This window comes from Dipodomys spectabilis, unplaced genomic scaffold (genome assembly GCF_019054845.1).
Source record: "Dipodomys spectabilis isolate Male_0828 unplaced genomic scaffold, ASM1905484v1 ptg000599l, whole genome shotgun sequence".
NCBI classification, from domain to species: domain Eukaryota; kingdom Metazoa; phylum Chordata; class Mammalia; order Rodentia; family Heteromyidae; genus Dipodomys; species Dipodomys spectabilis.
The window spans coordinates 1,339,503-1,365,462 of record NW_024871276.1 but is presented as its reverse complement, the minus strand read 5'-3'; the positions used below and the strand labels follow the sequence as shown (position 1 = coordinate 1,365,462).

Below are 25,960 nucleotides of genomic sequence, written 5' to 3'. Positions count from 1 at the left end.
TGTGGACGATGGTAAGAATTGCGATTCAAAATGCAGTTCCCCCAAAAAAAAAATAAATGCAGTTTCAAAAATCACAGTCCTTCCAGACCTTGTTCAGCCTCGTTACCTGTCTAGACATGCAAATTGAACTGAAGAATTGAAGCAATTATTCAGATAATTCAAAGGGGAAAAAAATCCCCTCACTGGGGGAAGAAATGGGTGAGCCGAGCTACCTGGATTGTTTGTCTTCACTGATCAATTCAGGAGGTAATTGGACTTTCCTGAGAGTTTGAAGAAGGTCACTAGATTTGAATCAGGGAGAAATTTCATGAACATTCCTTTCGTTCTTTCTCTTTCTCTCTCTTTTTTCCCCCCCCTGTGCAATCTCAGTGAGTAAGAAAGTAAGAATCTTTCCTCTTTCAAGATAATATAGTTACTTTGGAAAGGATAGACAAATGTTATATTAGAAATAATTGCCCTAGCCCTCCTCCCCACAAAAGTTTTCTGAACACTAACCTTCTAAGTACTTGTCTTTTTCAGATGAAACACCAAGATTTAACTGAAGAGCTCAGACTCATTATAATAGCTGTAACCTGGGACACGTGGTATTTGTATGTTCTTGTAATTGTACAGTTTAAATAGAGAGATGGTTGCCTGTTTATCCAGTTTACACAAGCGAAGTTATTGATAGATGTCAAAATAGGTACATGTCTACTATGAAATTATCCAATTCAGAAATCCAGAAATAATTATATCAATTCTATAAGTTCAAAATAAATAAACTTCTGAAAATATTTGAAAAAGATCCATTAGGAATACATTTTAGGAATATATTTTTTAAACCTATAAAAGTAAATATGCAGGTGAAACTGAATTAGATTGCAAATTTTAAGGTAAAATCAGATAGATTAATAGTCCATGAAATATATCAGGTATTAAATTAAAATAAACTGTGAAATGCACTCATGCCAAATTACCTACTGCCAAGCCTGCTATATATCCTATTAGAAAATTAGAAGCATGCTTTTAAAATCAGGAATAGGTAAATGAGTATAAAAATGAATCTGAAGATTTATTTCATTTGTTCTTCAAAGATAAACTGAGGTATTCAACAGACACATATTAATTTAAATGCTGATCTAAAAAATGTATAGGCACACGTAAAATTTAAAGGACAGTTCCTCTACAAACAAAAATATTATCAAAATAATGTCTACAAATATCGGACATAATAATGCTGACAATCTGTTCTTAAAAGCTTAAACTTCACGAAATCAGACTGACAAAAGATAAAATGAAAACAGAAAATTTTCTCTAATCTTTACTTGCAATTTTGTAATATCTGAAAACTTTTTCTAAGATGGCATATTCATATATTTTATATAAATTTATATAATGTTTTTTAAGCCTGTGGCATTATCCTGGCCTTAATCTCTAAATACTAAAAGAATGATATTGTTAAAATTTGCTTACTGAACTTAAGTACATAAAATTAGAAGACAAGATTTTTAACTTCATGTATCTCTGGATTAATGTAAAAAAGAGAGAAACCTAGAATAACCTGAAAAAATAACTTTGATTATTAACAAACAAAATTTGGCCATTAATTTATAGTTCAGAAAAAAGACAAATACTTCAAAAAATTTTTTAAAGAATTCTATATAATTTTGTAACATTCAAGACATTTTGTTTCCTTATTTGAAATTTTTATGCTGATAAGTATGGATTGTTATTTATTATGTGAACTTTAAAAAGAAAGAAACAGCCAAATTCTATAGAGTATGTTGTTTCTGCAAATTATGTCACTGAATTTTTTTGCCAGTTGTGAGTATTTGAATGAAGACAAATGTCAACTCAGTCTTGATATATTTATAAAAAATTATTTAAAAATTATAAATTTATAAAATGTTAAAAGACCATAGCAATTTTGATTGAACAGTTAACATAAGATGCTGTTAAAACCAATGCAAATATTTTTTTCTCACAACCAATCATTGACAATTCCTTAATTTTAATTATATGAATTATTTCTAGTTCACTAAAAACATTCAAATATTTTTTTACTTGAAAATAAAACCATTGAAAAATTTGACTCTTCTTACATTTTTAAAATAGTTCCAGCTTTTATTATTTGATCAAATACTATTTGAATTATTAAAAGGATGATAAATTTAATTAGTTAAAAGTTTTATTTCCATTAAAAGCAAAGAAAGCAGAATTTTCTTTCTTTAATTTAAAAAAATTGAAATGAATTTTGAAAATTCTGTATTTTATCTATTTGTAAGTCAAGGGACAAGTATATATTCTAGATATAAATATTAAAAGCATTTACTAAAAACTAAGAGTAATCCTAAGTATAGAAACATAAAAATTAATTTGCTTAAGCTTTTTTTATATTTACAAAGCAGAACAGCAAAATTTTACTTTCAATGCAAACCATTTAAGTGATATGGTATTTAATTGCTCAGATTTTTGTATACTTCAGTTAGAATATAAACTTCTATTTCAATTTGTTTAGAAATCCTCAAGGTAAGTATGGATTCTAGAATGTGTACCTTTATTTGTTGATTTTGAAAATGCATAAAGATAATGCATCTTTGGTTTTCTAATAGCCAGGAACAGAAACTACATGCCACACTGAACTTTTGCTGCCTTTAATTTATGTTTTAATTGTTAAAACAATAATGTTAGGTAAAAGAATGTTTTTAGTTTATCTGAAATCTATAGTGCCCTCAGTAAAGTTTTCCAACTACCTACAAATTTTCTATTTTTGTAACAAAAGACTTAACTGAAATAGCTGTAGCCAGTTACAATTTGGTACAAAATGTAACTCAAAATGGAGTTCATAATCATATCTTACTAGACTAAGTATTTACACTAATATAGAAATAAATATATATCCTATGGATTTTTTTTTTTTAAAAAAAGGACAGGTATTACTAAGAAAATAGAAATTTGCAGAAAGACTCACTGCAAAGGAAAATTTGATGCAGTTTGAAGGTTTTCCAAACCATAGCTGAATAGTTATTTTTACTTAATTAATTAATCTTCCAGCTAGGAAAGTTAAGGACCAAAGGCTTGTTTTTAGAAGGAACTAAGAGATTATATGATTTAGCTCTGTCTTTCTCACATTCACAATTATCCAGTTGTTAGGCATCACTTTGGAAGTAGATCCTTGTGCATTTAAGAAAAATTTTCATCAAAATGTCAACATTATAAAGATGCAACAATTGGTTTATAGTAATTATATATACTTAATATACCAACATGAAGAAAAACATTATGAGTAAGTCCTACTATCTTCTGAATTTTTTATCTCAATATTGAAGTATTAACATTTGATTTAAAAATAAACTATATGCAATTAACCATTTAAGAAAAATCTTAGTTTGTTAAAATAAAAATAACATGATTTAACAAAATTCATAGTGAAACCCTACTAAATAGAATAACAGATTAAAACTAAAATGGCAGGGTACTGTTTTATAAAAGATTATTAGTCTGCATTCACATTTTATATTTTAAAAATTAAATGGTAATAGATCTATGAGCATTTGATTTTTAATTAACTTAAAATTTTTTCATGATAGTAAGAACTCTGTTAGTTTATCAATTAAATTGCATTTATTTAGGTATCCTAAATGATATTTTTCTTGAGATTTTGATGTAGGAATTCTTAGATAATGCTAATCTTTAAAATCTAGTTTATGATAAATATTAACAAGTTTTTATTTTGCCTAATGTTACATTTTTATTAATGTTAAAGTGATATTATTAAAAGAATTCAAATGCACAGGTAAATTTTTTCTACTTTCAATGTAAATATGACACTTTAAAACTCTTAAAATTGGTCCATAAGCTTTGATTTTTATGACTTTTTTCCCTACAAAAATGTCCATAGGAAGAAATATGGTCTATTACCTAAAATGTTTTATAGCCAAATAGAATAATTATCACAAAGTAATATTTTAATTAATAAGGAAATCTGATTCTCTCTAAAGGAGAACATTTTTCTTTTTCTAAGCAGATTTAATTTTTTCTCAGTTTTCAATGTCTTTTTTTTTTTTTAAGTTATACCACATTTTGGTGAGGAACTTTCTATTTTAACCTGCTCCAAATAACAGATTTAATTTAAGTATCTCTGAGACATCATTATTGATTCTTGATTGGCAACTCTCAGCCATATCTTTTTCCTAGCCCAATGTTCAATAAAAAATAAAAAACAAACCAAAACCAAAGCATAATTTTTTAAAAAGATTCTTAATTCTCAACATTTATCACTCACATGAGTCCTGCTCACAACTTACCGGTAAAAAATAAATGAGCTACCCTAAAGGATGTTAAACAAATATAAATGTGAAAAATGGACAAGAAGACCACAAATATCAAACTACTTTTTTTTAAAGCCAATAATTTAATATAGTTTGACTGGATTAGAGTTAGTTTGCACAGCTGTGTTAACTTCCTAAATCATTTATAAAACATACTAAAAACCTGCATCAGAGCCATAGCCAAAGAAAGGAGAAATGAATAAGCAAATGGGCATATATTATGATATACTTTAGGTTTGATATGTTTATTTTACTTATCACTTTAGCTAAATTTAAACTAGAATATTGCATTAGGCCTTTGATAAATCTATCACGAACCTCTCTTTAAAATTACAGAAATATCAAAAATCCTTTGATATACCATAACTATATACAATTTTTATTTGTCAATCACACCTAAATTTTTTTAAAATAAATAAATTTTAGCTGGGCATGGTGGTACAATGCCTCCCAGCACTTGGGAGGCTGAAGCTGGAGACCTGCAACCTTCAGGTCTGACTGTGCTATGTAGTGAGACCCTGTCTCAAAACAAGCATCCATTAAAAAAAGGAAAATTTTGAAAAGCTCAGAGGTTCATGTAAGTAATTTTCAAACCAACACTGTTAACTATCTGAATGCTTAATCAAAATTGTTATTGGCTATATAATATGAGTCTTTAAAATGTCCTTTATTTTTAACTAGTAATTCTATACCATTAATACTGCAATTACATTTCACCCAGTTTCTGGATCCACATTTGTAACTGATATAAAGGAGTTACTTGGCCAAACATGATTGCATTCCTACCAAATTATTTTTCCCCATTTTTTGGGGGTGGGGGACGGGTAATAGCTGGAAAAATATCTTTTCTCCCTCCTTACCTGCCAATGTGGGAAGGTCCAGCTAACCACCAGTTCTGAAGGGGAAACAAATGAACTTACAATGGCCGGATTTCTTGATAGGAATCAAACTTCTTGACAAAATATAACCAATTTCATAATCTCACAATCTTCCAGTAATCAGTGACAAAGCAGTCTCGTGGGACCTGTGAGGGCTCAGTGTTCAAGCTGTAGCCACCGTGGCATTCTTATTCTTGACAGCAGTAAGACAAGGTGCATTATCTCCAAAGGACCTTTGGAAAGTTACTATTACATTTTCGTTTGTCCTTGGTATGTTATATGTGTTAACTTTTCTCTGTTCCTACCATTTGAATGTACTGAGACCTCTAACCACTCAGGATAGTGGTAGTCTTAGTTTAGAATTGTCCACACACAAATGGTGAGTCTAATCCTCTTCTGTCTCATTCATGGAGCTGATTGAGCCTGCCAGGTGTGGCACGCTTTCCTGTGCCTCCAAAGGTTCACCTTCCTTGGCCTCCAGGCTCAACAGGCTGGAGCACTCATTTCATTTAGTGAATTATTAGTACCTGCAGCTGCTTTTCTATTGAGTGATCCCTATCAATTAGAAAAACCCATACAACTGGATTTCCAGACATGACAAAAACTGATGTCTGGTCCAAGAGGAAATTTATAAATAAATAAATTCTCCTTAACTATTAGGGAGGAATGCAGGGTTGGAATTACTTTTTCAAGGTAATTACTTATATTTAATTCAACCTTGGGTCCAAATAGTGAGTTTTGTTTTGCTTTGTTTATTGGGATACTAAAGAAAAATTGTAATATTAAAGTGCAAATGGAGGTACTGAGTCCCTGTATGGGGTGGATTAGAACTGGTACCAGTGGATTTCGTAGTAACTCAAAGTAAACTTCTGTGCTAATTTTTTTTTGCCAGTCCTGAGACTTGAATTCAGGGTCTGGGCACTGTCCCTGAGCTTCTTTTGCTTAAGGTTAGCACTCTACCACTTGAGCCACAGTGCTACTTCTGGCTTTTTCTGTTTTTGTGGTACTGAGGAATGAAACCCAGGGCTTTATGCATGCTAGGCAAGCACTCTACCACTTAAGCCACATTCCCAGCCCTGTGCTAATTTCTTTGTTTAGAAAATGGTGCTCACGTTTCCTCCTTCCCTTAGAGAATTCATCACACTGTTAAATGATGTGTCATTTAGGCAAACGTTTTGGAAAAATACAGTTCTACTCCATAAGGTGCAAGTCGGATGGGAAGGTGAAAGTCTTCATCCTAGTTGACGTGACTTAGAGAATACCACTTTTCCTTTCTCTGGGCCTCAGTCTCTCCTTATTTACAAAATGTGAAAAGCGGACTAGAGGATTCTCAGTCCTCTGGGTGCTTTGACAGCCTGTGTTTTGGGATAATGGTGATCATTCTGGCAGGTGTCTATCACTGGCCACTCAGAAAGGTGTTCCTGCTATTCTAAAAATGAAGATTTGTCCTTTTGTTTTCTCTGTGTTCAGGACAAGAGCCTACATTTTTTATGTGTTTTTCATGCCTCTGGCTTTTTTAAGGGGTATATTGCCTTAGAAGATATGCCCAAGTATGACGATCCCCAATTCCTCCAAGCATCTCTGAGAATCACTTTAAGCCTAGTGCACAGAAGGGAGGAATCTTGCCACAGGTTACATGATGGGGGAGGGGGAGGCTATTTAATCACCTTAACTTTTGTGTCTCTATGCAGCCCATCATTTTGTAAGACTCAAATTGGACAGTGTTATAATAGGATGAACAGGACGAAGGCTCAAAGTGACTCAGATTTGACGGCCTTAATTAATATATCACTTCTACCTCTGTGAAGTGTTGGTCTTCAGATGGAATCTTTTTTTGGTCAGTCATGGGGTTTGAATTCAGGGGCCTGAATGCTGTCTCTGAGCTCTTTTGCTCAACTCTGAGCTCTTTTGCTCAACGCTAATGCTCTACCACTTTGAACCACAGAGTCACTTCCAGTTATCTGCTGATTAACTGGAGGTTAAGAGTCTCATGGACTTGGCTGCCCTGGATGGCTTTGAACCACGATCTTCAGATCTCAGCCTTCTGAGTAGCTAAGATTACAGGTGTGAGCCACCGGCACCCAATTTAAAGTGGAATCTTAATCCAACCTGATTTCTGATTTCTTTTCTTTAAAAAATATAATTTTATATTTTAAAAGTTGAAGCCATTGCTCTCTTAGACATGTGTGAGGTATGTAAAGGTTAGATGAAGGGTTGATGGTGTCCAAAAACTCATCCATTATTTGAGCAAATGTAGATTGGTTAGAAAATAGAGGATCTCAGATGTCTGTTTATTTAATCAAAGAAATTAAAGTTAGTAAATGATCTTCTAAACATTTCCCCTCAAAATTCATAAAACAGTCTTCTAATTTGTCCCAAACACAGTCGATTCCACTAGGCTTCAGTGGGGCTCCCTTTGACCAAGCCAGTAAAATGAGACTGTCAGGGATAACACCAGGGACAACAGTAAGGTCCTGTATTAGGCACACACACACATGCACACACACACACACACACACACAAGATTTTTTTAAAAATTGAGCTGGGAGCCTGTGGCTCAAGCCTGTAATCCTAGCTAATAAGAGGCTGAAATATGAGGATCACTGTTAGAAGCCAGACTAATTCCCAGAGACTCTTATTTCCAATTGACCAGCAAAAGCCATAAGTGGCTCAAGGAGTAGTAGAAGGCTAAATTTGAGTGAAAAAAGTCAAGTGAGAGTGCAAGGACCTGAGTTCAAGCACACACAAAAAGAAAAAAAAAAGAATCTCTTTCCTGTAAAACCTTCAAGGTTTCTGGTGTGTGTATGGGGGGGGGGTGTATTTCTGTGGTATCCCATTGAGTAACAGCAAGGAAGCATGAGCATCAGATAGCAGGCATGATCATTTGTGCAGGTATATGTGCACAATCTCTCTGTCTATCTACTTATATGTCAGATTGCCAGAGATTCTGTACAACTCATCTTCATCCTTTGCTTATTTGCCGTTTTCTTGCTTTAAAGGCTTTATTCAGACTGGTGGCTAAGGGGAAATGAACAACAATGCATTTATTGTGTTTTGAAAAGTTCTTAAAGACTATAGAAAAAAGTTCAAGACTGTCTTTGGATTCTAGTTATTCACGCTGGATTTTGGCCCTGTTGTGTTATGCCTATCATCTTTTTGTAGATAAATTATTGTGCATACATCTTTATATCTGCACTGCACATGTAGACATGATAGCATCTCTTTTTGCAGGAGGTTTATAAGGTTGATGTATCTGACAAAAGAAAATTGGTGATCATTTTTCTTTACCTGGGCTAAGTGCTGAAAGAATTGGAGTTCTAAACCCAGGACTAGGGGGAGAGGTTCTTAGAAAGTTGGTTACAATCACAGAAATTTTTGAGGATCTTGAAATCACAGGTGAGAAACTTGTATCATGATACAGGAGACTCTTAATTTCCCTCTCAAGAGATGGGTTATGGAAAGTCTGATAGTAATCACGTAAGTTAGGAAAATTTAAATTCCTGAAGTGATTTGATTTTCACCATCTTTGAAATTACTGATATGTTTAAAATGTTCTTCTGTCTTTTGAATAGCTCTTATTGAAGTAGCTGTGCTCTACCTAAGTAATACATTACTTTTTTATATATTAGAACAACATTTCTTTATTATAAAATATAGGTTTGTTTATTGCAGAAAGAAACCATACCTTCAATAGTGAATGGTTTGTTATTATGCAATATTTAGGAGTGTAGAACGAGGTCCAGTAGTGTTGATGTTAAGTCCTTTGATTCCTTGCTGTTCATTCATGCCCCAATCTACTATATTAAAAATAAATACCCAGGGCTTAATAGCAGAGCATACAGTTTGCATGCCCAAGACCCTGGGCTTCATCACTAGCAATGGGAAAAAAGGGATTTCCTTTTTGTTCATGTAGAGAAGGTAACATGTCTCTAAACATCTCTTTGCTTCCTCATTTAGAAACTATTAAATGGGTTTATTTTGTAGTAGCATGTCTCTAGCAAGAAAAAGGTCTTACCCACCCAAACAAAATCACCATTCAAAAACACTTGAGGGCTGAGAATGTGGCTTGGTGGTAGAGTGCTTGCCTAGCATGCATGAAACCTGGGTTTGATTCCTCAGTACCACATAAACAGAAAAAGCCAGAAATGGCATTGTGGCTCAAGTGGTAGAGTGATAACCTTGAGCAAAAGAAGCTTAGGGACAGTGCCCAGACTCTGAGTTCAAGCCCCGGGACTAAACACTCCCCCCTCCCCCAAAAAAAAGAAAAGAAAAGAAAGAAAAAAACCTACTTGAGACTTACAGGTAATGGAATGTTTTAATTGATCCGAGGCCATTAATAAGCTTGCTGTCACAAAACTGTTGTTTTGGAGGCAAATCAAGGCCCAGGTGGTAGAAGGTGCAGAACAAGCAAATCCAGAATCCTTGAGTACTTATAATCCTCCTTTAGCAAGAGAAGAAGGCATATTGTTCAACTTGTATAGCCCTGGATTAAGAAGCAAGGATTACAAGACATTGTAAAGTCCTAAAACTGTAGCACGTCTCTAAAGTGATCATTACAATTCTGGCTTCCATTCTTAGTTTGGGCAGGGGGTTTTAATGTTTTGTTTTACTAACTACTGATTTCATTTTATTTGTGTATAAATCAAGAGACCCCCTTCTAAGTAATAATTGCTGATATTTCTTAAAATTGTTTACTCTTTCCTGGCACCATTATGAACACTGTATATTAAATTTATTTAATCCTTACAACCAGATAGATATTTATACTATACCGAATCCATCAATTAGAAGATTAGGTAGTCCAATTGTGCTAGATAACCTGAGAATTTTAGAAGTGGGAGTCATGTAACAGTGGTTAAAGGGTGCAATCTGTATACTTAAAGTGTGTAGATTTCAAATTGGACCCTTCAGTCATTAGAGACAGTGGGCAAATGGCACAAGCATCATCTGCCTCAATTTCTTCCTTTGTACAATGGTGATGGTGATAGAATCTGTACTATGAAGTGGTTAAGTTTGAATGTGAAGTGCTTAAAATAGTATCTATGAGCTAGCACAATCTCAGGTATATGAATAAGCTAATGAGGAAGGATGAAGATGATTAGTGACTGGATCAATAATTGCTTTTTATCTTAGAAGAACATATCACAGAACCCTCAATAGATCCTCAATGGGGTCAGAAAAAGGTGCTGGTGGTAGCAATGATCTGATGGGAAGAATGAAGTTATCTTCATCAGTGAAGGAGACTTTAAGAAAGAAGGATTGAAGGATAAGAAGGATTGAACAAAGATAGGGAAGAAGGGACTCAGTTGTTATTTTGAAGTGTGTTAAATTGTATTACATAGTCAGAGAAACACAATTCCCACAAATTGCTATAGGTGCATGAATTTTTTTTAGGTTGCATTTAAAGTTGTGAAATTTAAATAATGTGCAAGAGAAAAAAGTAATACAGAAGTACCATTGTGGGCATGGACAACAGGAGTTAGATGGCTAACTTTTGTCTAGGAAGAATCCTGAGTAGAAGTGGCCCCTGGCTCGCTTGCTTTAGATTGGAGGGCTCTGAAGGGATAGCTTTAGATCTGGGCTTGGTGGTATTAGTCAGAAGCAGATTTTCCATGAAGGCTTTTCCTAAAGCATCACTGATTGGACGGAGGAGGGAAGACTGTGTGAGAGATGGCAGAAACGCATATAGAAATGAGGTCTAAATTTGGGTGTTTATGTGGAAACATTCTCATTTCTCTGGATCATCGTGGACCTATATAGAATGCAAGAGCTAAAAGAGACCTTGGAGATTGTCTAGTACAACTCCCTCATCTTCCATTTCTGAGAGGACAGAACTTAGAGAAATTGTCTGGGAGTGCAGTACAGTGACTTGGACTTGCAGTCTAAGGGACTCAGAGGTATGCTTAAAGAAGATTTTAAGTGAAGACAAAGGACAAGTAGATATTGTGTCTATTTCTACCTGGGCATCAGGTAGGAGAGTAGTGTCAAGGAAAGTCAGAATTTCTCCAAATTCTCTCAAAGAGAACAAGAAAGAAAACGAAGGGAAGAATGGGGGGGGGGGGGGAATGAGAGACTAATTTTATGCTGCAATCTTAGATTGGATTTGTAGTTTATGTTTAAAAGTTGACATTAAAGAGAACTCTCATCTCTAGGAAGCTGGTTTGTTGAAACGGGAAGGAATCTTGAAGGAGAATCTGGCGGCCCTGAAGATTCAAACCCATGAAGAAGCCATCTGTAACTGGTATTGAACCTGGTAAGCAGTTTGTGTTAATCTGTTACTGTTTGGGGTAAAGTCTTGGCTTTTAAAATAATCACTTTTAACTAAGTGTATGCTTAGTATTTTCTTTTAAATAACCGTGTGTGTGTCTCTGTATAGGAACTAATGAGTCTGATTAATGTGGCATGGAATCTCTTGAGCAGGGAAGGGGGCAGGAATCCTCTTTCAGAACACTAAAAAAAAAATGCTTTGTCGGGATTCTTTGAACCAGGGTTGGGTTGGTGGGAGTCTTTCTGGAGGGCTTAAAGACTCCCTACTGTGCCCCCTCCTCACTTCAGATACAATAGCATTGAGTTCATGAATAAGAACTAGTGTGCAAGTCTATATACTTAGTTTGGAGAAAAAGCAGCCAACAGCACAGAGAAGGAAACAAAGACAAGGTTTTTATGGTCTTGTGACCACATGCCTACTTGCATATTATTCTTTAAAAATAAAACAACAACAACAACAACAAAAACCCATTTACCCACCATATCTGCAAATATGTCAGAGGCATTTAGTTTAGCATTTCTCCATTTCATTTCTTTTTTTTTTTTTGAACATTGCATTCTCTTTTATGATTTGCTCTGTTGTAAGAGTTGGAAATATTGGAAGCTATTCCTACTGTACTCCTCAGCCTTCCCTGATGTCACAGCCTAACTCCATTGTTGGTAGAAATACAGAAACATTTGGGGAAAATGGCTAGGGCCAAAAGAAATGTCATTTTAGGTTAAGTATTATCTCATCTTAGGTTAAGGGTTGAAAAAACCCCCTCCTTCTTGCTTTTTGATTCTATCTCCCCTTACTGCTCTTACTTCAACTTCTGCTAATTGTGTTGGGGGACAGAATCAAACTAGAAATGAAACTGAGGCAGAGTGTGGTTATATGTCTATCTTCAGACTCTCAGAAACATGAGCAGTTGGCCGGACAACATAAAAGGCAGAACTCAAACTTTTAGTCTGCATGCAGATGTATTGAGTCATACTGTTTCTGCCCCAGGCATCCGTTGGGGCCATGAATGGTGGGCATCTCCATTTTTAAAATAAACCTCTGCTTTGCACTTTTAAAATTGTTTATAACCTAAAAGTCACATCCTTTGAGCAGGAAAAAAAAATGACTTAGGTAGTGAAACATCACCAAGAGTGAAATAAAGAAAAGGAATTTTTAAAAATGTCTCCACATATGGATTTTAGAGTCTCCAATGTCACTTTTATTTTTTTTCTAATTTTCAATTGTTATTGAAAATTAGGTGATGTACAAAGGGGTTACAGTGACAGAAGTCAGGTAATGAGTATATTTCTTTTTGGACAATGTCACCCCTTCCCTCACTCTCTCCTAGTTTTTTCCCTCCTGTCCTCACCCACAAGTTATATAGTTCATTTTCAACACTGTCTAGTGAGGACCACTGCTTCATTTGTTCCAAAGTATCAAAGTTAGTTCTGAACAAGATTCCTCTGTGATGGGGGGAGGGGTTGCATTCTTTCTTGTTGTTCTAACTCACTTGTACCCTCCAGCTTAATTCCTCCATTCCTATGAGAGCCCAAATGGGAATGAGAAGAACGAGAAATTGCTAGGTCTGGCCAATAGAAATCCACAAGTTTCTTGGTCAGGAATGAAAATTGGTTGCTTGAATATAGAGAGATAATCATGGCCAGACTGTGATTATGCTTCCAAACTAAAAAACAAAATATACCCTCAGATATTGGGGAGAATATTAGGCAAAACTTGTTGATCTCTTAAAAAAAATCTAAGTGGGGTATGGTATAACCATGATGAGGAAGGAATTAGAAAACAAGTCTGAAAAAAGGGAATTTGGAGGAGCAAGCAGTGTTAATACTTACCCTCATCTCTTGAGTCTGGAATAACAGGTCCTTATGGGAAATTAAGGAAATGTATAAGGAATGTAAAAGTTTTCTAAGCAGAAAACTTTCTGTTGGCATTAATGAACTCATTTCTAGTAAGTTCATGAATACCATCCTAGATTAGAGGGGAAATTATGAACAGAAAGAAGAAGGAAAAGTAGGATAATAGTTTTAAAAAATGTATCCTAAATCCTACTCTGGCTTGTGTGTAGTATTTCCATCTTAGAGCACATTGTGTTTGAAATAGGTCTATGAGGAAATTGATTTGAAGCTAGAAAGGCATCCCCAAAGTTAAATACTTTAGGGTTTTGATTTTTTTTCTTTCACGTCACTGGAGATTTAGATTATAGCAGCCAGGTATGAAGCAGGCCTTATTATGTATGATAAAATGTTGTTAAGACAGATAAGGATAGTTCATGAATTATATATATTGAAAGTGTATTCAAACTGTGGAGCAATGAATCAGACCCCCTAAGATTATATGTCAGTGGCAAAATAAAACCGAGAGAACCGAGGATAAAATAAATTATTACCTTATGATAGTCCTGCGATAAAATTGAAAACAGGGTTAAAAAAAAACTAGCTGTATCAACTTAATTATATTTAAACTTTGCTGTGTAAAATTAACTCCAACAAAAATTCAAGTAGTCATCAATCTCATTCTGATTCTTCACAGAGTGCAAGTGATTATGGTCATTTGTTCCCTTTTGTTCTCACCCCCACCACACCATTTTATAGGAAAATATCAAGTTTTACCCCTTAAGGAACCACAGAGATTATTTTTAAGTTGAAACATTTTTTTCTTTAGGTAAGGAAATGTTTTCTATTGTTTATCAATTAAAAAGACAGCATTTCAATGAAAAGTACTTAAATTTAGATAACCCTGATGTAACATGTTAGAGATAACAGAAAGCAAGATTATTAAATTAAATTAATTAGAAAATTTTCATTAAAAATCTGTTGGTTTAAGAAAGACAAAGAGAAAGATAAATGTTTTTTGTATTTTGTCAGAAACCGAGCCATCTTTTAAACTATTTATAACATAAAAAATTTAAAAAGTTATATTTCTGACACAAAGTTTTGAAAATAACTATGAGAGTCAGAAGCAAGGAAAATTTTAGACCTCTAAATGAATGTAAATTCATGTGATAATTTAAGAAAAGACTTTTATTAAATCTTAAAGATGGTCCTTGCTTTAAAAACAGGTGAGAAAATGAAAATTAATTAAAATCTGGACAATAATAGAAGTGAAACTTGAATTTGGACTACCTTCTTATGTTAGGAAATTATTATTTTGTAGAGTCAGAATGTAAGTATAAACAATGTGTTTAGTTAGATCAAAACCTGCACTTTTTGTGTGTTCTTGCTAATTGTATTATATTAGTAACACCAAAAAGGAAAAGGTAAACTTTTTCCAGTATATTATAGAATTAGCAACTTATTTTATCTTGGACATGAATTTTATTAGTGTATTTTACTTGTATGAACAGTATAAATCACATATCTGGAAATCATGTTTTAAAGCAGATAAACTATGAAAGCATTTGAAATGTCTAAACAAACATTATTAAGCTGCCCTAAAGTATTATATAAAATTAAAAAGTTGAAAATAGTTAAAAAAATTATACAGATTCTGTTGCACATCTGCAAATCTGTACATTCTAGCTTTTTCAGTAGCACCACATTTAAAAAGAGAAATAGACTGCAATATTTGTTTTCTATTAACACCTATATATCCTCAGAAGTACACAAGATTTCTCCTAATTTTAAACATATTGATAGTTACATATAAATATTTTAAAAATCTTAATATAGAGTTCAGTTTTTAAAAAAAGACATGTTAGGAATACATGCGGTAAAACAGAATCTAAAAACTTTGGGAGAAATATATTGTGTTTTGGCATAAAGTTAAAAGAATTTATTTTCAAATAAACTTGTTTTCTTATTTAAGGATGGTTTATTAATATTAAGTATGTAGATTTAGACGCTTTAATTAGCTAAATAGGAGATATGACAATTCTAAATATAAAGTACTATGCTAATCTGAAAAAATTAGAAATCTATTTCAAATGTAATTTTGTGATCTTTATATAAAGTTATTCAATTTATTTTTAAAATTTCTGTATTTTAAAGCTTAAAAGAAAAGAAAAATATGTCTAACCTCCTAATGGAAAATATAATCTCAGAACAAAGAAAAGAATGACAAACACGTAATAAATATATGAGATCAACTTCATTTCTGATTTCTTTTTGAACTTTTTATGAATCATATATTGTATTATTAGGAGAATAATAGATAAATACAATATGCATCAAATTTTATGTTCTCACAGCTGTTAAAAATAAAAGGAAAATGCAACTTTGCCTAGCTTAATATTAACTAAGTACTAAGTGAAAATTAGAAAAATATAAAAGCTACAGTAGTATTTTATTCTAAAATTCCCTATACATATATGCATGTAATATTTTGTACATAGGTATATAACACTTGCCTTAATTGTTTATGGAAATTCATGTTGTAAATGAGTGCAAAAATAAATGATGGGGAAGTATTTTCTCATTGTAGTTTATTGCATAAACAAATTTACCAGTTAGCTAATTGTAACATTAAAGAACACATTTAAAATATAATTTTTCAGAATTTTATTGAAGATATCTTTTTAATAAGGCATTGTTTGGGCTTTTGTGTGTGTTGTATTAGGATTTCTAAGTGTTGTGATTTTGAAGTTCATGGTATTTTTTGAATTCCCTTTACATTGGCAAAATGTTTCTGTGGAAAAATCAGACATTGCTTACATTTTATTTTATATTTTGGAATAGGCAAAACAGTAGATACTTTGGGAGAATTATAGTTGTTGTTTTAGTGTTTGTAGCAAATACCAAGCATTTTTTTCTCTCAATCAGTTATGCAGCTGTGCAGCTTGTTTTGTGCATGTACATACTGGAAATTTAACTCATATTGATGATGTGGTTTTATCTATCAAAGAATACTAATCTTAGATTATGGGCAAAATATTAAAAACAAATGTATCTTTAAATTCTTCTTTTTAATTAAAATGGGTAAGAATTGAAAGAGTTCATTCATGAATAAACTGTGGGACTGTAGTTTCCTGAAAGAATGAACTCTGTTTATTTTTCAAATTTTATCAGAATGTTTCTTAATTTTTTTGTTGGCATTTTTTAAGGTCAGAAAGGCATTAAACAGTAGTATTTGCTATTTCTGATTATTTTTCTGTGGAGAGAGAAAGGGAAAGCAAAATAAACTGTTTGCACATGGGGTTTTCTTAGGGAAAAAAATTACTTTTAAGATGAAAAGGTATGTGGCCCATAATCATGTTTTCTCGTTAAGATGTTGTTGTGAAAGGTAAATCTACATGACTTTCTTGTGTATATATTTGAAGAAAACTGTTTTTGTAAAATAGGGAGATGTAGGACATTGTGAATAGTTACAGGACAGTCTTTCTTGTTGATTTCCAGGACTCAGAAAACAGATCTTTGAATTAATAGTTTTTAGTACAATCCTGTCTGGGGTATAATAACTTTTTTAAAAGTCTGGGAAACTTATAAGGGGAAAGGGGAGATTAATTGACCTTACATGGACCCCTTAAATGGTGAGCATTAGTGTGAGTTCTCTGGAGACTAACAAAGGATACTCTCTCAGGGATGGTTTTCTGGGCAGTTGAAGTTGTGTGTGTGATGAGGGAAGGAGGTGAGAGAGCAGAACTGGAGCAGTTTGTCAAAAATTCCCACGTTAGTTTGAGATTGTGAGGGTGAAAGTAGGTGCAACAGTTTGGCTTCTGGAAAAGAAGGGGTGTCACAGGCTCAGCAGCCCCGAGGCCACGACGGGGTTAACGGCGGCAGCGCGCGGTGCACTCTGGGAGTTGTAGTCCAGGGCATTGTGGGAGTTGTCGTAAACCGCCTGCTTTTCTGCTGTCATGGCGGCCACCGAAGTTGAGAGCTGAGTGTTTTTGCCTTTCTGGGGGTCCTGGCGGGCTTTCTGTGTCGTCAGAAGGCCACCAGCAGCCCCTCGGGGTGCCCGAGGGTCTGTTAATCTTGTTCCCGGGGGGTGGGCGAGCGGCCTGCGGGTTCACGGTGGGCCTGCGCCGTTTTATGGCCTGGGGGGCCTGTGGGGGCTGAGGGCCCAGGGCAGGAGGGTCTCAGCCGGCCAGACCTGGCCAGGGGCGCGCGGGCAGCTCCTGGGCCTTTGGGGGTGTGCTGCCTGCTTCCCTTTCTCTTGTCTTCAGAGCGTTTGTTTGGCTTTGTGTCTCTGTAGTCGCTGGTGTTCCTGACCCTGTGTGGGGTTAAGCTGGGCTGCTTCTCTTAGGTCTAGAGGAACTCAGGTAAGGGCTGGAATATTAACAGGTGCGTCTGTGAGCGTCCTGGGTGTCTTCTGCCTGGCGTAGGGTGTAACAGGTGGCACGAGTTATCAGCGTGTCTGTGGATGTGGAGTTGACTTTGTTTTGAATGTGGTGAACTTTGCCCTAGTTTGCTAATCCCGACAGACAGCACCGGGGCAATTCCCACCTGGGAAAACGCCTCTCTGTTCACTTGGATGTGTTCCCGTCTTTGGCAACTTCCAGAGGTGTATTGTGCACTTGTCTGTGTAAAATGGTGGCCAGGGCAACAAGTACGATAAGGTCTAGAGAGCTCTCCCCTTTTTTATTTATTCGCGGGTGCTGTCAGATTTGTTGTCTCGGGACCACATCTCATTGCCCAAGCACATCAGTACCTGTCTCACCTGTATTACCTGTGTGTACAAACGTGGATCTTACCGAGTCTGCTACTATGTGTTCTATAAATATGTCCTTTCCCCGTTTTCTGGTTGTCTACATAACTTAAGGGGTAACTGGTCATCAAAAAATACCATTTCTCAGATGATATTTGAAAGCATTTTCCTTACAAATAGATCTGGCCTTAGGAGGTGGTTTCTCTCAATTTTGTTGAAGTAGGAGATTTGAAATGAGGTCCAGTAGGGGCTTTGGAACTCAGTCATAGAATTTTAGTTTCAGGGGCAGCCACATAACAGACATAATTTATACAGACTGTGAAAAATATATGTTATGTTCTTGTGGGAATTTTGGAGCATGTTAACAGTGTTTATCTGTCATTGTGTTAGAACAGTTGCAATTTAAAAATAATCTCTGATGTGTGTGTGAGATCCTATTTCCATAACTTTACCCTTCTTTGAGTTTGTGTAATACTTGATAACTTGAGTTGTAGAGAAGCAAAGCTGGCTGGACTTGTATGTGGTGTTCTGTTGGAAGTGATTTCAGCTTTCGATTGATAGATTAATGTTGTTGGCTTGTTAGTTAGGTTTCAGGAAGGTATTTCTTTCCCTTTGAGCCTTCCTTGGTGTCTTAAGAGTATTAACCTTCCAGTTGAAATGTGACTGAGAAATTTATTTTTAAATGAGCCTTACCATACGGTTTTATTGTTTGTAATAATGGGGTAAAATGTCATTGATTGTAGGGAATTAGTTTTGTATCTTAGGAAGACTGAATGTCTACAGATTGTAGATTTGTAGAATCATTCAAGACCAACCACAACCATTGTGTTAATTTGCTTTGAAATAAATTATAAAATTTGTTATTGTCATGTGGTCTCTGACTGAAGCAGAACACGAAGTGGTTCATTAGAAAACTTTCTGAAGGTGCTTTGCAAGTGCAAGTTGCTTTGATCAGCTTACAACTTGTCTCCCTGTTTGCATAGAACCCATCTAGACATGTATTTAAGCAGATCCATCTCTTGATATTATGAGGTTTTACATTCAAGAGTTCTGGCATTTAATACCTGAGGCCTTTATCTGGTTCTCTGCTTTCCATTTCTGACACTCCAGTTCTGCAGCTGCTGTGAAACAGTAGTTATTTCAGAAAAGAAAATGTGGTAAGATCCACTTATATTTTCTGGGTAACCTGTATTTTAATCTGTGTTGTATATACTTACTTGGTACCTATGTCAAAACTTCTTCAGCTTTGTATTGTTTTACTGAAATTCCTCTCAGTGAAATGTAACACCAAAGGAAAATTTGCTTGACCACTTTTGGAAGATGACAGTCACTTAAAATTTTTATTTTTGACTGTAACCAAGTGTAGGAACACTAGAAAGAGATTAAGGTAGGGTTACTTAGATCCTTTGTAATCTCTTGGTTTTGTTAGAAAACTCCTCATTGATGGGCATAAGCAGTTTTTTTTTTTTTCTGGGCCTGAGGCTTGAACTCTGGACCTAGGCATTGTCCCTAAGCTCCTTTTGCTCAAGGCTAGCACTTTACCACTTAAGACACAGTGCCATTCTAGTTTGATATTTATTTTTCATTTATGTTATTTGAAAAGAGACACTTGTTTATTGTCATTTGTATACTTGCATATGGTTTTGTTAAGCTTTATACTTTTAGATTGTAGTACTCATAAACATGGAATGTATCTCTAGCCACATCATCCTCACAGAGGACAGTAAGGTTTCTGAGAGAAAGTAGTAAGGTATTTAAAAAGTCCCAAGTATGTTTCTGATTATGTTTATTTCGTTATTCTGTTTACATATATTTATAGGATTGAATACATTAACTGATGTGCTGGTCCTTATTTTTTGAATGTTGATCTTATATGATTTTTTATGATCAGGACAGAGTAAGTCATCATTTACTTGAAAATACTGAAGATAGATTAAAAGATAGGAAGTAGCTCAACCTGGGGTCAGCCTGAGTCATATAGGAGTCCCTGGTATCAGTTCATCACTATTGGAAAGAGAGGGTGATCACAAGCACTGATCCTATCACTGATATGATTTTAAAGTTTTGAAAAGAGACCATTTTGCTTTATTCTCTGCCATTCTAATTTGGTTTTAATTCAGCTTTCTTCCTCTGGATGTAGAATTTAAATAACATCTTTATTTTTAGTGAGGGAAAATTACCAATTACAGGCATTCTCATCACTATCTATCTGTCTTATCTATTTTTTTTTTCTTTTCATCAGTTACGGGGCTTGAACTCTGGGCCTAGGATCTGTCCCTGAGCTTTTTTGCTCATGGCTAACACTGCCACTTTGAGTTACAGCACCACTTTGGTTTTCTGGTGGTTAATTGGAGATAAGAGTCTCACAGATTTTCCTGCCATGGCTGGCTTTGAACCATGATTCTCAGATCTCAGCCTCCTGAACAGTTAGGATTAAAGGCGTGAGCCACAAGAGCCTGGTTATACTATATCTTTATAATTAAAAAGTTTATAATTTTAGTAGTTTATAGTTAAAAGACTATAAATATATTTCTGTTCTGGGTAAAAACAAATGACTTTGTTAAACTTCCCTAGTGAAGTCAGATTTTAGCCTACAGAAAAAAAATTCCAGGATATATGGCTGTGGTTTCCTTTTGTGTTAACAATCTTCAGACAACCAAGACAGGTGTATGCCTTGTCCTTTTGAAGAGAATCTGAAAAATTCTTGCCTGCCACTCTCATGACATAAGTACATGTATTAGACTAATATAAGAAGCCAGGCACTGGTGGCTCATGCCTGTGAAATTCCAGAGGCTGAGACCTGGAAGATTGTGGTTTTAAGCCAGTCAAGACAGTTTGGAGCTTTTATCTCCAATTAACTGGCAAAAATAAAGTTGAACTGGAGGCATTGCTTAAGTGGTAGAGAGCCAGCCAGTCATATCCTGGTACAGGCACATACACACAAAAAGAATAATGTATGAAGTCCTTGAATTTACATAAAACAATAGAAGAAGCTGTTTAACATGGCTCACATATATAATCCCTGCTATTTAGGAGACATAGATAAGAGGATTCATATTCAAGATCAGCCTGTGCAAAAAGTTAGCAAAATTCCATGGCAGCAAAAAAAAGTCAGGTGTAGTGCTGCATACCTATAATCCCAGGAAGGTAGAAGGCCAGCCCTAGTCAAAAGCCCAAGACCGTATTTGAAAAACAACTGAAGGTTTTCGTTTTTTGATTTTTAAAGGCTTAGGAGTGTGGCTCAAATGGCAGAGAACCAGCCTAGTAAGTACTAATCCCAAAGTTAGAACTCTACTACATATGCAAAAAAAAGCCAGGTTCCATATGTGTTTGCCATTTCTAAAAGACTATTTGTAAACCACTTTCTGTTAGTTTGTCTATGGTATGTGCACCGGTACTGAAGTTTGAACTCAGGGCCTCTCACTTACTGTGCTGGCTTGCTTGCTCACTACTGCTGAAGCCATGCCTCCATGGCTTCATGGTGGTTACTTTGGAAATGGAGTCTTGTGAACTTTTCTACCTAGACTGGCCTTAAACTGTGATCCTTCGAATCTAAGTGTCCTAAGTAGCTAAGACTTATAGTCATGAGACACTGGAGCCTGTCTAAATACATGTTTCTTGATTTTAAATTGTCTTTAGGAATTCAGGTAGTATTTTGTTTTATTTTTGGTGGCAAGAACCATGTCTTTTCAATTAAGTTGTTTTTAATGGAGTTGGTCAACTTGTTTCTATTTTTTTATATTACCAAAACCATTTAGTATACAATTAAAGAGCATAGTGCACTAGAGAGTTAAAATGAAGATATTGATGCTTTCAAATTATTCCATAGCGGGAGGTATGGCAAAAGTAATGGAGTGCTGGCCTAGCAAGTGTGAAGCCCTGAGTTCAAACCCCAGTACTGAAAAAAAAAACCCACAACACTATTTTGTACTGTTTGCTATAATTATTTTATGATAAGATTTGAACTTGCAATATGTTACAATGGAGTTACTTAAGTATTTGTGAATGACTTAATCCTGTGTAAGAACCTATATATTTCATATTAGTTTTTGAGACAAGGCTGTGTGTGTGTGTGTGTGTTTGTGTGTGTGTGTGTATTCATTCTAATGAAAAGAAATCAAAAGTAAAGTGGGGATGACTCCTAGTTCACTTGAAGAGAAGTATTCTAAATTAAATGTGGAAAGAATTTTTTTTTTTGGGTCCAGTCGTGGAGCCTAAACTCTGGGCCTGGGTGCTGTCCCTCAGCTCTTCAGCTCAAGGCTAGCGCTCTACCACTTGAGCCTAGCGCTCTACCACTTGAGCCACAGCACCACTTCCGGCTTTTTTCTTTTTGCTTATGTGGTGCTGAGGAATCGAACCCAGGGCCTCATGCATGCAAGGCAAGTGCTCTACCACTGAGTCACTTCCCAGCCACGTGGAAAGAATTTTTATATATGCAAAAGATTTGAGACATTTAGTGCCGTTCCTATAAATTATTAGGAAAGACAGATTTACCACTGAAGAAAGGAAAAAAATTTAGCTGGGCGCTGGTAGTTGTAATCCTATCTACTTAGGAGGCTGAGATCTGAGGATCTCAGTTCAAAGCCAGCTCTGGGCAGGACAGCCTGTGAGACTATTACCTCCAATAAACCACCAGAAAACCAGAAGTGGCTCTGTGGCTCAAGTGGTAGAGCACTCGCCTTGAGCTGAAGAGCTGAGGGACAGCACTCAGGCCCAGAGTTTAAGCCCCATGACCCACGAAAGAAAGAAAAAAGAAAGGAAAAAATTTTAATGCAAATGTTATAGATTGTTTGCCAAAGATGTCTACAATACAACCTCCCAACTCAGTGTACCATTGACAGTCATCAGTAAGCTAGGGGTTTCCTTAGTGATATAGCATGTGCTTAGCATGTTAAGGCCTGGGCTGTGTTCCCCCTGAAACCCTCCCCCACAAACCAAATGGATTCTCTCCACTTCCTTCAATTTGGGTAGACTGACTCTTTTGATAAAGGAAAAATGGTGATGTGGCACTAAACTAACCTGACAACTTCTGCATTCCGCCTTTTGGAAGCCAACTACCATCTAAGACCTGTCATTACCCTGAAAGCATTATGTTGTGAGAAACCCATGTGGAGAAGATCTGGAAGATGAGACATTTCATGGAGAAGTGAAGAAGCAACAGGACAGACCTCAGAGTGAAAAAGTTTCTTGGGAAATGGACCTGCCAGCCTCAGCAGCCCTGTGTTGCCATTAAATCAGCTGTAAATCAGTACAGCAAATAAAATAATTTGTTCTAAGCTTTTAAGATCTTGGGAGGTTTGTTATACAATGATAACTAGAACAAATACAAGGGAAAAGGCTGGGTCTGAAGCCAGCCCCGTCAGACAAATTTCAGAAATTCTTGTCTCCAGCAAAAATGCTCAAGTGATATACTACCAGCCATCATTGAAAAGCTAAGCCATAGCTCAAGGCCCTGAGTTCAAGTCCTGATACCAGCACATATATATATATATATATATATATATATATATGACAAAACCCCACCAATAAAAAAATTGTTTAGCTGAGTACTAGTGGCTCAGACCTGTAATCCTGGCTACTCAGGAGGCTGAGATCTGAGAATTTCGGTTCAAAGCCAGCCCAGGCAGGAAAGTCCCTGAGGCTCATATCTCCAGTTAACCACCAGAAAACCTCAGTAGCTCTTACGTAGTTCAGGGACAGTATTCACAACCCAAGTTCAAGACCCACAACTGACAAAAAAAATAAATAGTTGTTTATACCCAGTAGACTAGCAAATAAATTGTAAATGTTGTTGATGCAAAGCATTGGGGATTTTGTGAAATGGTGGGGCCATTCTGGAGAATAGTCTGGCAGAATTTAGTTAAATGTGTATACACATTAAATTGTTTTGGGGCATATGGCTTCAAGAAATCTTAATTCTAAACAAGTCGTTTAAATAAGGATACAGGTGGACCCATTGCAACAATGAGAAGTACAAGTTGTCATGTCGAAAAAGAACTTTACAACTTTGGTGTGTGGGGGGGAGGATTGGGGGGGGGGAAGGAGGCTGGGAAGGGATGGGAAGGGGAAACAGGAGGAGGCTACAATGCTTGATAAGAAATGTATTCATTATTTTGTCATGTAATTGTAACCCCTCTGTACAGTATTTTCACAATAAAAAATAAATAAAAATTAAAAAAAGGAAATCTTAATTCTGTAAAAGAACAAATATGAGGATAATCACTACTTGGTTTTTGGTAGAATCTTAAGAATCCAACCTGAAGCTAGGAACTGGTGGCTCATGCCTGTAATACTAGCTACTCAGGAGGCTGAGATCTGAGGCTTTCTAGAGAGGCAGGAAAGTCTATGAGACTCCTATCTCCAGGTAACCACCAGAAAACCAGAAGTGGAGCTATGGCTCAAAGTGTTAGAGCACTAGCCCTGAGCAAAAGAGCTCAGGGACCGTATCCAGGCTCACGACCACCACCACCACCAACAAATCCAACCTGAGATTCTTAACTGGGAAATTACGTAAGTAAAAGTAAAATAGGGTGGATGCATGAGTAGTACTATGTATCACAAGCAAAGGAGGTGGGCTTGGTAGCACACTCTTGTAAGGTCCTATAAGACTAGCACTTGGGAAACAATAGAACATTTAGCTCAATAACATTTGTATAAACTTTATATGCAAAATGTTTCATCAAAATTGTTCTAAACTAGATGTATCAAATACTTCGGAATGGTTACAACAGACCCTATAGAAGAGGGGGAATTTAGTAGAGAAAGTGGTTTAAAAAGGAAAGAAAAGAATATAAGATCATATCTGTGTGAACTAAGCCATAAAGTTAACCAAACTTCATGTTTTTGAAGTCCAACAATTATTCTCCAAGTAAACTGAAATAGAACCATTTTAAAAATGTATACCAGCCAGGCACTGGTGGCTCACACCTGTAATCCTAGCTACTCAGAAGGCTGAGATCTGAGGATCTAGGTTTGAAGCCATCTAGGCAGGAAAGTTTGAGACTTATCTCCAATTAACCACCAGAAAACTAGAAGTGGTTCTGTGGCTTAAGTGGTAGAGCACTCATCTTGAGCTAAAGAGTCCAGGGACAGTGCCCAGGCCCAGGGTTCAAGCCCCACGACCAAAAAAACAAAAAAAACAAAAAGCCACAATTGAAAAAAAAAGTGAAAACAGTGTGGTCCAAAAGGCAATCTCATTTTGTTAGATATGTAAGTTGGAATGATCTTTGAGAACAGTATTTAGTTCCTTAAAAAGGCTTATATCTTTCCAACAAACTAATATACATTGAAATTAAGAAACCAAAACTTGCCAGGTGCCAATGGCTCACACCTGTAATCCTAGCTACTCAGGAAGCTGAGATCTGAAGATCACAATTCAAAGCCAGCCCAGGCAGGAAAGTCTGTGAAACTCTTATCTCAAATAAACCACTCAGAAAACCAGAAGTAGTGCTGTGGCTCAAGTGGTAGAGTGCTTACCTTGAGCTAAAGAGCTCAGGGACGGTGCCCAGGTCGAGTTCAAGCCCCACGACCAAAAAAAAAGAAAGAAAGAAACCAATACTCTTCTGGTGCTGGTGTCTCATGCCTGTCATCCTAGCTACTGAGGAGACTGAAGTCTGAAGATAGTGGTTCAAAGCCAGGCTGGGCAGAAAAACGTATGACAAGAAACTCTTATCTGCAGTTAACCAGAAAAAAAGCCTGAAGTAGAGCCTGTGGTTCAAGTGGTAGCACACTGGCCTTGGGTGAAAAAGCCAAGCCAAAGCAAGACTTGAGTTCAACTCTAGTACCAATACACACACACACACACACACTCAACAAGACTCCATAAGTGGTACTGGTAAATGTAAAATTCGTGGGGTTACATTTAGGAAATTAAATGTAAGACCCATGACCTGAAACTAAAAACTTGCTGGGAAAAAGGATATTTAATG

General features: G+C 35.7%; 1 long non-coding RNA gene across 1 annotated transcript; it reads left to right on the top strand.

Annotated features, from left to right (window-relative positions):
* Positions 1-17,234: 17,234 nt before the first annotated feature.
* LOC122100739 lies at positions 17,235-23,309 on the top strand. The gene is made up of 3 exons (XR_006146240.1): positions 17,235-17,348; positions 17,580-17,646; positions 23,083-23,309. It is a non-coding gene; the product is annotated as an uncharacterized LOC122100739 (long non-coding RNA).
* The last annotated feature ends 2,651 nt before the right edge of the window (positions 23,310-25,960 follow it).